The sequence below is a fragment of the Oryctolagus cuniculus genome, chromosome 17, assembly GCF_964237555.1.
Source record: "Oryctolagus cuniculus chromosome 17, mOryCun1.1, whole genome shotgun sequence".
Taxonomy (NCBI): Eukaryota; Metazoa; Chordata; class Mammalia; order Lagomorpha; family Leporidae; genus Oryctolagus; species Oryctolagus cuniculus.
Window position 1 is genome coordinate 54,322,600 of NC_091448.1, and position 13,236 is coordinate 54,335,835.

The following is a 13,236-nucleotide window of genomic DNA, read 5'->3' on the forward strand; positions in this document are numbered from 1 at the left end:
TGGTCTCACCAACTCAACACACCCCCGAGACTAAGAGCCTGAGAAGAGAAATCCCCTGCAAACTCACCGAGGACTGTGTCAGCTTCTCTTTCCTGCCCAACACACAACAGAGGCAGCCTAGGGTCAGGACTCCTACTTCTCCCTGGGCAGGAAGAATATTCTTTGTTTAGTGGTCTTGCTCTTTAGAGACCAGAAATGGAAAGAGATAAGAGAACGCTGAAAGCCATCTATTCTCCTTGTTAGAAGTTCTAACGGCCCAGAAGGAAGAATGGAAACGTTGGGTTAAAAGAAGACTTGGTGGAGTTATCCACGTTTAATGAACAGTTGAAATGAGTGACTTACATGGCTCCATGCAACCTTGACATTTTGTGGTGGGTTTCATTTTATTTCTAGCCCAATCTGAAACACTATGTCCTATTTAGCACAGATGATCAAAACCTTATTGCCTAATCCTAAAAAGAGCAGTCTACACCTGCCTGCCTCGGCATCCTCACCAACTTTCTCCCTTCCTAACGTGGACACGAGCCACAAATACAGACGCCACAGCCCACAGACGTTTTCTCAGTCCTTGTTCCCGTGGGTCTCCTTGCAGCTTTTGCTTTGATACCTGGGGACTTTTCCATCGACTTCTGCGACACCAACCATTCCACTTCCCGCCTTGCCTAAGAGGTGGACCAGATCTCTCTAACTGGGGCAGATGCGGTACAACGGGCTAAGCTGCATCCCGACACAGAGCACCTCATTCAAGTCCATGCTTCTGATCCAGCTTCCTGCTAATGTGCCTAGGCCCAAATGGGTCCCTGCCACACACGCAGGAGAGCCAGATGGAGTGCCTGGCTCCTAGTTTTAGTTTGATTCAACCCCAGCTGCTGCTATCACTTGTAAGGTGAACCAGCAGATGCAAGATCTCTCTCCCTCTCTCCCTCTCTCCCTCCCTCTCTCTCTCTCTCTCCCCTCCTCTTCTTTTTCTCTGTCACTTCAGATACAATACATAAATCTTAAAAACAAAAAGAATCTCTTGAATCCCATCCAGGCAAATGTCAAGGATTCCGACACTCTCACCTCACCAGTTACGTTTTCAATGAAATCCCTTCTCTTCCTTCAGGAACCAAATTGTGATTTTCCTTGGATACCACCTTTGCTCCCTTCCAAGCCCAGGTAGTGAAGACAGGGCTGATCCTGCCTCCCAACCACATCACCCCAGGCTCTGGGTGGGATCTTTCTGCTTCCTTTCCTTTTCTTTTTAAAGGATCCTTCTAAGGAGGTGGCTATACTAGAACATGACACCAATACAGAGAAAAGCAAAGCCAAGAGATGCAAACTCCAGATGACACTGCCTTTACCTCCTCTGTTAGTTGTTGTTGTTTTTTTTTTTTTTTTTTACAGGCAGAGTGGACAGTGAGAGAAAGAGAGAAAGAGAGAAAGGTCTTCCTTTACCGTTGGTTCACCCTCCAATGGCCGCCGCGGCCGGCGCACCGCGCTGATCCGAAGGCAGGAGCCAGGTGCTTATCCTGGTCTCCCATGGGGTGCAGGGCCCAAGCACTTGGGCCATCCTCCACTGCACTCCCGGGCCACAGCAGAAAGCTGGCCTGGAAGAGGGGCAACCGAGACAGAATCCGGCGCCCTGACCGGGACTAGAACCCGGTGTGTCGGCACCGCTAGGCAGAGGATTAGCCTATTGAGCCGCAGCGCCGGCCTCCTCTGTTAGTTTTTTATTGCTGCATATCAAATTCACCCAACACACAGTGGCTTAAAACAATCAGCACTTAGCAGCCCCAGTTTCTGGGGAGCAGGTGACTGGGCACAGCTTTCTCAGAGCCTGAGCATCACTCAAGGTTCCTCTCAAGGCAGAAATCCAGATGGCAGTCAGGGCTCAAGCCATCTCAAGGCTCAGTTGTGGGAGAATCTGTCTCCCAGTCCACTGACGTGGCTGTTTGCAGACCTTAGGTCCTTGATGGCTGGCAGAGCATTGATTCTTTGCCGTGTGAGTGTCTCCCTGGAATAGCTCACAAGAGGGCAACTGGCTTTCCTCAGAACCAGCTAGCAAGAAGGCAAGAGAAGTCCCAGACACCCTGTAACCCATTGCAACATTTCTGTAGTTAGAAACAAGCTACCAAGCCCCATCCACACTCTTGGAGGCAGGGATCATTGGAGACCATCCTAGAGGCTGCCCAACACATGTCTAGAAGGGGCCCGCACCTGCAGCTGTGCACCTATGGGGTTTTTGCTTATGAGGGCAAATAAATCCATTCAACCCAAATTTTTTGTTGTTGCTAAACCATTTTGTCTTGGGCAGCTACCACTTACAACCCAGAGTGATTAGATTTCAACACAACTCCTCCGTGGCGCAGTCTTCACTATCTCGTCTGGATGTGCCCTGTCATTTATCAAAGAGGTGCTTTGGCCCCTGACTTCCATCACGAGTTTTGACAACCACATGATAACAGCCCATTGTGTAAACCGGGCACTCAGTTTTTCAACCTCCTTGGTTCTACACTTGCTCCTGACCAGGCTACATGACTCAAGGAGCCCTGCCCTTCAACTGCTTTCTTTTGAAATTTTCTCAGGGATTTACAAAAGCAGCAGGAACTGGCAGATTCACCTGAGCAACCTCTTTCCCACGTCTGTATATCTCCTTCCCCTTACGAATCCCATGCACAAGGTAGACCAGATGTCCCAAGGAGCTCTGGACAGGGTGCCTATGGGGATATCCCAGGATTTGTAAAGTTTCCAAAAAAGCAGCCTAATGGGTAGACCACTCCTGGCAGTTTACATGGTGGGACTATGGAAGACTGAGCTGTAAGAATGGCCTTGGCATGCTGATTTTAAGTGACTCAAATGGTCTACAAAGACAAGGACCCACACATTCTAGAAGCAGCCCTGCTTCTACCCGATCTTGGCTTCCCACTCCCATGGTCATCTCTTGACCTGGTATTTTAAATCAGCATTTCTCACACCTGGGTGAAGATCAGAATCAACAGAGGAGCATTCAAAGAGAGAAACCTGCTTTAAGTGAATATCCACAAATCTCTGCTAGGCACCGATCCCTCACTACTCTGCTCCATCCTAGACATCATGTTTCTACACTGTGTCTCTCCCTAAGCCTCCCACACACAGCAACATGGTGGAGTCTTGCTACTCAAAGTGGGAACCAGGGACCAGCAGCAACACAACCACCTGGGAGTATATGCGACATGTAGAATTATTATTATTATTATTTTTTTTTTGACAAGCAGAGTTAGACAGAGAGAAAGGTCTTCCTTTTTCCATTGGTTAACCCCCTCCAAGTGGTCGCTATGGCCGACACGCTGTGTCGATCCAAAGCCAGGGGCCAGGTGCTTCCTCCTGGTCTCCCATGAGGGTGCAGGGCCCAAGGACCTGGGCCATCCTCCACTGCACCCCCGGGCCACAGCAGAGAGCTGGACTGGAAGAGGAGCAACCGGGATAGAATCCGGCGCCCTAACCGGGACTAGAACCTGGGGTGTTGGTGCCATAGGCGGAGGATTAGCCTAGTGAGCCACGGCGCAGGCCAATGTGACATGTAGAATTTTAACAAATTCCCAGGAGCTGGCTTGTACAGCCAAGTTTGAGGAGCACAACAAAAGCCATCTAGCAACCCTGCTTTAGGTACCTGGTGGGTTGGTCTTTAATTTTCCAAAACAATAACTTCATTTCTTAGAGGGCGGCCTTGCCTCATACTTCACTTAGAAAGACAGGAGAAACCTCTCCTAACAGTAACTGCTCATCAACCAAGTCCACCCTGCCCACACCAGCACCCACCCTCTCAGCTTTCCTTCCTGCAACAGTGACCAAAGTGCCCTCCTCCTACCAAAGGTAATCCCTTCGGTGCTGTGGCATAGCGAATAAAGCTGCCACCTGCAGTGCCGGCATCCCATATGAGTGCCAGTTCAAGTCCTGGCTGCTCCACTTCCAGTCCAGCTCTCTGCTATGGCCTGAGAAAGCAGTGGAAGATGGCCCAAGTGCTTGGGCCCCTGTACTTGCATGGGAGACCTGGAGGAAGCTCCTGGCTCCAGATCAGCGCAGCTCTGACCATTGCAGCCATCTTGGGGAGTGAACCAGCAGATAGAAGAACTCTATCTATCTCTACCTCTCTTTCTCTCTCTCTCTCTCTGCCTCTCTGTAACTCTGCCTTTCAAATACATATATAAAAATTAAAAATTAATGATTTATAATAAAATAAAAAATTAATTAATTAAAAAATATAAAAGCAACCTCTCTGCCTCCCACCTACCAGCCTCTATGTTAAAAACAAAACAGAATTCCTTTGGCCCCTGTATTTCAGTCTCTGCTTATTCCTTTGCTTCTCCTCGCACTTTTATCAAAGGGCAGGCGCCTGGTGCAGCACTGAGGTTGCCATTTGAGACATTTGCATCCCACAGCAGAGCACACGGGTTCAAGTCCAGATCTCTTCTCCACTCCAGCTCCCTGCTAACGCACACCCTCGGAGACAGAAGGTGATGGCTCAAGTACTTGGGTCCCTGCTACCGCGTGGGAGACCTGGATTGAGCTCCAGACTTTTGGCTTCAGTCTGGGCCAGCCCTGGCTGCTGTGGGCATTTGGGAAATCAACCAGTGGACGGGAGTCCTCTCCCTCTCTCTCTGCCTTTCATGTGAAGTAAATTTAACAAAAAAAAAAAAAGCCACTAAACTCCTTTTTACCAAAAGTGTCACCTGTAGTCATGGCTTCTACTTTCTTACCTCAAGGTCTCTCCTAACCATCCACTGAGCCTACTGGCCTCAATGTCACCAATGGCCTCCACACTGTCACCAAATCCAAGGACGGTTTCTCTTCTCCAGTCCTTGGTGAGCTGGCAGCATTCAACATCTCCTCCTCCTTGGAACGAAGCCCTCTCGGCCTCCACGGCATCTCGTGCCTTCTCAAGTCATCTCCTTTCCCGATCCTCCTTAAGGTCACAGTGTCCCAGGCCCCTCTCCTGCCCCACCCCCTTCCTTTTCTATCTCCTCTCTCCTTGGTGGCTGGCCTCTATCCCACGGCTTTCAACAGTCTCTACTTCCTGCTGACTCTAAACTCTTCTCTCCAGCTTTGACCTTTCCCAGACTCAACAGCCACCTGGCTACCTGTCACCTTCAAGTTCAGGAGGAATCCAAGAAATGCAACAAATAATTCATGTTCCCAGCTTCTAGAAACAAAGCAAAATAATCCTGCTCTCCACATCCAATATTAGCAAATGGCACCACTGTCCATTCTATTGCTTAAGCCCCACATCTAGGATCCTCCTGCCTTCCACATCCTATGCCTCTCCCCTCTGTCTGTTCTCCCTGAAGCTCAGCCCAGATCCATCCACATTCCTCCTTCTCCATCACTGCCACCATGCTCCCAAGGCACCACCACCATTTCCCTCTACAATTACAATGACCCCTTGCTCCACACTCAGTCCCTGCAATTCATTTTCAACATGGCAGTCAGAGCGAACTTACACAACAGTAATCAGATTATGCCAACCTCCTAGCTAAAGTCATTCAAAGGCTTTGCACTACTCTTTTAAAAACTCAAACTACCCAAACTCACAAAGCAATCAGTTCTGCCTGTGTCTACCTCAATTTACATCATTGTAATCCTCCCCCTCCCTAGCCATCTTGACCTTCTGGCCCTGTACTGTCCAAAGCAGGAGACCCTGGTCACATACAGATCTTTATTTATTTGAGAGATTGACAGAGAGAAAGATCAAGAGCTCCCATCTGCTGATGCCGACAAATACCAGAGCTGGGCCACGCTGAAGCCAGGAGTCAGGAACTCAATCTGGGTCTCCCATGTGGTTGGGGCCCAACTACTTGAGCCATCACCTGCTGTCTCCCAGGGTGTATATTAGCAGAAATCTGGATTCAGAAGCAGGGCCAGGACTCAAACTCAGGCACTCCAATATGGGATGCAGGCACCTTAAAAAGCATTTTAACCACTAGGCCAAATATTTGCAGCTACATAAAGTTAAAATCCACAGGCAGCTATATAAACTTAAAATTAGGGGCAAGCATTTGGCACAGTGGTTAAGACCTGGGACGTCCACATTTCATATTGGAGAGCCCAGCTTGGCTCCCAGTTCCAGTTTCCTGCTAAGGTGCTCCCTGGAGGCACCTAAATGGCTTAAGTAATTGGGTTCTTGCCACCTACGTGGAAGATCCAGACTGAGTCCCTGGCTCTTAGCTTTGGCTTGGTCCAGTCTCAACTATAGTGGGTATTTGGGTAGCCAACCAGCAAATGGGATATCCCTATCTGTCTGTCTGTCTCTCTCTCTCCTTAAGTTTTAACTTGAAGTTAAATGAACTGAAACGCAAAACATGAGATTCAGTTTCTCCGTTTCACTAGCCACACTGCGAGTGGTCAGTAGTCACACGTGGCCAGCAACTGCCATGCTGAGTCATGCAGTGATGGAACAATTCTCATCACTCTAGAAAGTTCTCATCACTCTAGAAAGTTCTCATCACTCTAGAAAGTTCTGCGCAATGCTGCCCCAGCTGCTCCTTGGATGAGGAAAGCCTTATCCCGCCTTACGCCTTGGCATTTGCTGTCCCCTTCTGCTCACGGCCAGCTCCACTTTATGATCCAGACATCAATTAAATGTCACCTGCTCAGAGAGACCGCCCTCCCCCCTTGCCAAAGCCCCCAGTCTAAAGAAGCCAGACAGTCATTCCCCATCAGAGAAGCCCGTGTAACTCCCTAACACATTCACTGCCCACTGAAGTTTTTTTGTTTGTGTATATGTGTGTCTGCTTCTTATCTAGCTACCCCACCCTACTCCAAAGTATGCTTATGAAATCAGGAAGCCTGTCGGTCTTACTCATCTCGGCATTCCAGCTCCCCGACCCGTGCCTGCACAGCAGGCTGCCAGACACACTCTGCTGGGTAAGTATTAATATCACATTCATGTTTCCTCTTGAACCCCTCACAACCATCAGCACTTTCCCGGCCACCACCCAGCCTGGGCTTTACCCAGTCCACCGTGATGGGACTACAGAGTCCTACCTTTGCCCTCCAGTCAACCGTGCCAGGACCAGCAGGCCACTCCTGTCACTCTTCCCCTTGTCAAATCAACTCCCTGCCCCTATCGCTTCTGGCTCCCAAATGCCTCCATGTCCCCCAGTGTAGCATGCTAGTTCCTACCTTGGAGCTGCTGCTAAGGCTGTTCCCCTTGCCTGGAACCCTTGCTCTGCTTCTCAGGGAAGCCACACCTTCTCCTACCTTCCAGGCGTGGCTCAGGTGGCAGCTCCTCTGCAGACACCAGCCCCTCCTCTCTGATCCTCTCCAGCACTTCCTGTCTGCAGCCTGGCTTTGGCACCTACCTACCTCCCACACACTGAGGCATGCAGATAATCCCTGAGATACCTGACAGCAACAGTTCCCAAACTTCAGTGAGGTTGACATTGCCGTGGAGAGCTGATTAAGCATACACAGGCCCAGGCTCACGGAGGGAGGGCAGGGTCTGGGCCTCTGCACTTTGTCCTCGGGTGATTCTGATGCTTGTCAAATTTGAGACCTACTGTTCTAGAACTTCAGACCGTCAACACGAGTGGCTGAGGTTGTACCCATGTTGTCCAACTCAGAACACTAGGAAGTGACTGACTTGGTTAATAACCATCTCCTGCACAGATTCACTCTTCTTTTAAAGATGGAAAGGCACCCCGTGGAGCAGGCTGAAAAAAACGGCCCCCAAACATACGTACACCTTCATAACCAGAACCTGCAATGGTTGCCTTCTATGGCAAATTAAAAAGGAATCTGCAGGGTGTGTCTCTGCTAGGGATTCTGAGATAGGCAATGACCCAGGTTTACCAGGGCAGCTTGCAATGCAGTCACAGGGTCTTTCCAGGAGGAAGGCAGGGTCAGCATGAGAAGAAGTCAATAGCATGACGGGAGTGGGGAGAAAAGGCTGTGTGATATGGAGCCAGGAGCCAGGATAGGAGCTTCTAGGTGGAAAAGAAAGGAACAGATTCTCCCCTATAGCCTCCAGGGGAGCCAGCCCTGCCAACACCTTGATTTTTGGTCTTGCAAGACTCTTTTCAGACGTTGGGCTTGCATTAAGCCACTAAGTTTGTGGCATTTGTTACAGAAACAATAGGAAACTAATGCAAACTCTTTAAAAATTCTTTGGAAAAAAATAGAATTTAAAAGTAGGTTTATTTGGGTACAAAAACTTTTTTGAAACCCATGCATAGTTTTTGCATAATAGGCATTTTTCATGAATTTTCTGAAAAACTCATATGCTGGGGCCCCATCTGCTCACTGCCCTCAAGAGAGGCAGCAGTGGTGTGGGATGACATGGGGGAAGAGGGCTTGAATGGAAAAATAAAAAAAGAACTTTCCCATACATGCATTTTAAAAATCTGGGGTGGGTGTTTGGCTTTGTTGTTGAAGTGCTAGTTGGTACCCACCTCCAGCTCCTGATTCCAGTTTCTTGCTGATGCAGACTCTGGGAGATAACAGGGATGGCTCAAGTGATTGGGTTCTTGCCACATTGAAGGCCTGGATTGAGTTCCTGGCTCTCAGCTTCAGCCTCTCAGCCATTGCAGTCATTCAGGGAGTGAACAAATGGATGGGAGCTCTCTGTGTGTGCCTGTCTCTCTGAAAGAAAAGAAAGAAAGAGAGAGAGAGAAAGAAAAAGAAAAAAGATAGATATAGATGATAGATGATACGTAGTTAGGTAAGTAGGCAAGCAGGTGGGTGGGTGGGTGGATGGATGGATGGATGGATAGGTTGACAGATATTGTGGGGAGCAAACCGGACTAGACTGAGTTACTGGAATTAAGACTAATTCTATGCATCTGCTCTCCCACAATGTGGCGCTGGGAGAGAAGTAAACAGCTTCTGCACAGCTGCCTCCAGTTCAACCAATAAACTGTAGGACTTGCTCCTGATTGGAGGAGAGCAGCGTACTCGGCGTGTGGGCAGCCGAGTTGGGATTGGCGGAGGAGGACTATAAAGGAGGAGAGAGACGGCATGCACGAGGAACATCTAAGGGGAACATCTAAGGGGGAACATCTATCTGAAGGAACACCTGTGCAGCCCCCCAGAGAGCCGGCCGGCGGTGTGCCGCTCCCCTGCGGAAGTGGGGAATGTGGCCAGGGGGAACTGCCCTTCCACGGAGGTGGAAGGGATAGTAGCCAACCCGGGAAGAACCAGCAGCAAACCCGGGGAGGGCCGAGCAGACGAAAGAACAATGCAGGGTCCTGTGTCGTTCCTCCACGAAGAGGGGGAGCGACATAATGGTGCCGTGACTCGGATAGGAAACCTGACTCAGATAGGAAACTTAGGAGGGAAGAAACGGGAAGAAATGGGAAAATACCAGAGAGAGAGACTAGCAAACAGCCTAGGGAAAAGCCGGACGAAAAAGGTGCCGGAAGAAGCCACTGAAAGCCTAGGCATAGACTCAGATACGGACTACGGGGGGAAGCTGGGAGAAATCTCTAAGGTCGAAAGCGAAAGTGAAAGCTAGAACAAACAGACTCGGACGCGGACTGTGGGGAGAGGCCAGGAGAAATGAGGGAGGAATATTGTTGGAGGAAAGCTTGGGGAAACATACCGGGTAGAGAAAAATGTTAGGGAAATTGAAGCCGCGGGGGGCAGGCCAAGGCGGAAACGAAAGCCACTTTGGGATTCTCAAGTTAGCCCGGGAATAGGGGGCGAAAAGTTGAAACCAGAAGCTGAAACGTAAGCCAGATTGGGATCCGTCTGATTAGCCCGGGGAGCAAAGGACGGGAAGCCAGATCGTGGGGCGGAAACGTGAGCTGGGTTGAATTCGCCAGGCTAGCCCGGGGAACTTAGATTGAATGCTAGTGGCGGACACGTAAGCTACGCTGTGTGACTCGCGGAGGCTGCCGCGCGCAGACAGAGCGTGTGGGGCTCAAGTACATAGGGAACGCGGGGCTGGCGCGAGGCCGTGGTTCAGACGCGAAAGGGTTAAGTGCGAGACCGCGGAGTGTGCGCGCAAAGCCGAGCCGCGCAGATGAGAGAGGCGCTGGCTGAAGCGGCGCAGAGCCGGGAAGCTGCCGGCAGGGCGAGGCGCCGAGAAGCAGCCTCGGGGCGGAGCCCGCCGGCGGGGCGCAGCCGGGAAGCCGCGGGGATAAGAATGAGAGCGGGAAGCTGCGGGGATAAGAGAAACAGAAGTTTAGAAGTAAAGTGAGAGAAATAGGAATGCTGGAAGATAGAAGTAAAATGGGAGAAATAGGAATGCCCGGAGATAGAGAAATAGAGAAATAGAAAGGCCTCCCTTCAACATGGCAATGAGAAAGCTTGGATTCGGTCTGCCTGATTAAGTGAGGCGATGAGCACCTGCGGCGGCTAGCAGCTTATGCGCCGCAGGTCACCGAAGACAGGCACGAATTAACATCAGTAAGGCCTCCCCACAATACAACAATTAGGAGGCTTGGATTCGGTCTGCCTGATTAAGGCGGTAAGCACCAGCAAGCAGCTCGACCAGAGTATGAGCTGCAGGTCACCGAAGATAGGCACGAACCAACACTAATAAGTCTCCCCCACAATATGGCAATGAGAAGGCTTGGATTCGGTTTGCCTGATTGTTAGGGCTTGTAAGCCCCTGCAGGCAGAGCAGAGCATGCGCTGCGGGGCACCGAATACAGGCACGCATCAGCGCCTAAAAACCTCCTCACAACATGGCGAAGAGAGGACCCGGATTCGGTTTGCCTGATTGATAGGACTTGTAAGAACCTGTGGCAACTCTAGCAAGCAGAGCAGAGTGTGTGCCACGGGGCACCGAAGACAGGCGCGTATCAACGCCAAAAATAAAAAGAAAGGGGGATCTGTGGGGAGCAAACCGGACTAGACTGAGTTACTGGAATTAAGACTTATTCTATGCATCTGCTCTCCCACAATGTGGCGCTGGGAGAGAAGTAAACAGCTTCTGCACAGCTGCCTCCAGTTCAACCAATAAACTGTAGGACTTGCTCCTGATTGGAGGAGAGCAGCGTACTCGGCGTGTGGGCAGCCGAGTTGGGATTGGCGGAGGAGGACTATAAAGGAGGAGAGAGACGGCATGCACGAGGAACATCTAAGGGGAACATCTAAGGGGGAACATCTATCTGAAGGAACATCTGTGCAGCCCCCCAGAGAGCTGGCCGGTGGTGTGCCGCTCCCCTGCGGAAGTGGGGAATGTGGCCAGGGGGAACTGCCCTTCCACGGAGGTGGAAGGGATAGTAGCCAACCCGGGAAGAACCAGCAGCAAACCCGGGGAGGGCCGAGCAGACGAAAGAACAATGCAGGGTCCTGTGTCGTTCCTCCACGAAGAGGGGGAGCGACAGATATGATGGATGATATATAGATAGGTCCATAGGCAAGTAGGTGGGTGGGTGGGTGGATAGATAGATATGATAGATGATAAATAGATAGGTAAGTAGGTGGGTGGATTGATGAATGGATGGATGGAAGGATGGATAGATATAGTTGATAGTTGATACATAGGTAAGCGTGTAGGTGGGTTGGTGAGTGGGTGGGTAGATAGATAGAGGATTGTTTAAAATCTGAAAACACACTATTTTTTTTAAAGATTTATTCATTTACTTTAAAGTCAGAGTTACACAGAGCAAGAAGGAGAGGCAGAGAGAGTCTTCCATACGCTGGTTCACTTCCCAGATGGCCACAACAGCTGGAGCTGTGCCGATCCAAAGCCAGGAGCCAGGAGCTTCTTCTGGGTTTCCCACATGGGTTAAGGGGCCCAAGGACTTGGGCCATCCTCCACTGCTTTCCCAGGCCATAGCAGAGAGCTGGATTGGAAGTGGAGCAGCCACTGGCACCCATATGGGATACCGGTACTGCAGGCAGCAGCTTTACCCACTATGCCACAGCGCCGGCCCCTGAAAATACACTGTGTTGGTAACACTGTGGAGAAGCAGGTACTCCTACACACTCTGGTGGAAATGTGAACTACAACAGTCTGGTTAGAGGCAATCCGACCCCTTTCATCAAAATCAAACACACACACTCTCAGTTCCAGCCTTTCAACCTGAGGAATTTATTCTTCAGAAATGCCACCCACCAGGGAAATGATGAGTACACACAGTTACCCACGGCAGCAACAGGGAAAGCATCAGAAGCAAACCATGTACCTATCAATGACACGAGTTGGGAAGGCGTTAAAAAGAAGAGGCAAGCCCCTGTCTATTGATTCAACTCCAGGATGCATTTCAGAACCTAAATAACAACGCAGCAGCAAAGTGCATGAGAGGAAGGAACACCTGTGTTCAGGACAATAAAGGGACACACTGATTTGTCAAGGCCCAAACTACTTGTGGAAGTACCCACAAGAAACTGTCCTCTGTTTGCCTCTGGGGAAGGGAAAGGCCAAGGATAGGAGAGAGACCAACATTCCACTCTCCGATCCTTTGTACTATTCTAATTTCAGACCTGAGCATACACTACCCAATCAGCAACCAACAAATAAAAACACCATGCGGGCCCCAACTTGGGATGGCTCAGTTTTACAATGAGGACTGCACATTCAGTAGGAATCGTATGTTGAACTTTGAATCCGGATCTCCGCCCAGGCAGTGCCATGGGTCAGGTCCTCTATGGCAATATTGGGGACAGCGGCAGTGTGTGCAGCTCCCTGTCCCCAGGAAAACCTCAGACGTTCACCTTCCCAAGTCCTTTGTCCCGAGGGCGCAGAAGTCGCTTTTGATTTTTCGCTTGGTTCCTTCACCTGTTGCCGACCTGCCATGGAGAACTGTGCTGTGATGCTCAAGCGTGGGTGTAGGAAACACCTCCCTGACCTACAGTTTCAATTTGCAATGGATGCACTGGGACATAAACCCATTGCAGGGAAAAGTGCACCTGCAGATGTTTGTGTGTATATTCGACTATTGAACAGGAGTTGCAAACACACTTCTGGATCACAGTGGGAAGGCAGCACAGGTGGCTGGGCCCATGTCACAGCTGCTTGGCAGCCCCGTGCACCTCAAGTCCCCCTCTCTGCTCTGTGCATGCTTTCCCTTGGGGTCTGTCCCTAACGCTGGCCCTCAGCACACCCGGGCAGTCATGCAGCCTTGAGAAGGACAGGGGAAAGTGTGCCCCCAACCGACACTGCAGCTTTGGGGTCCTGTTTCTGACCGGGACACGGTCACACCCCAGCATCCCGGCTAAGGGCAGGGCAAACCTTCTGCCAGCTTCTCACTCCAAGGGAGGAAAAGAATCTAAGCAGGTCCAGTGGCTGCCATCTGATAATCACCATGGATGCCAGATACCAGCCTG

At 50.5% G+C, this 13,236-nt stretch overlaps 1 protein-coding gene across 4 annotated transcripts in view; it reads right to left on the minus strand.

Annotated features, from left to right (window-relative positions):
- The window catches only part of GAS7 (growth arrest specific 7), a 248,566-nt gene that overhangs the window by 153,783 nt on the left and 81,547 nt on the right, over positions 1–13,236 (minus strand). Inside the window, exon 1 of one of the 4 annotated variants that reach the window (XM_051824484.2) lies at positions 7,141–7,257. The exons of 2 other annotated variants lie outside the window; for them this stretch is intronic. The gene's annotated coding sequence lies outside the window, so the exon portion shown is untranslated. Of the gene's footprint in view, positions 1–67; positions 88–7,140; positions 7,258–13,236 lie in introns of those variants that run through there. One more of the 4 variants, XM_051824483.2, reaches the window with a different exon arrangement.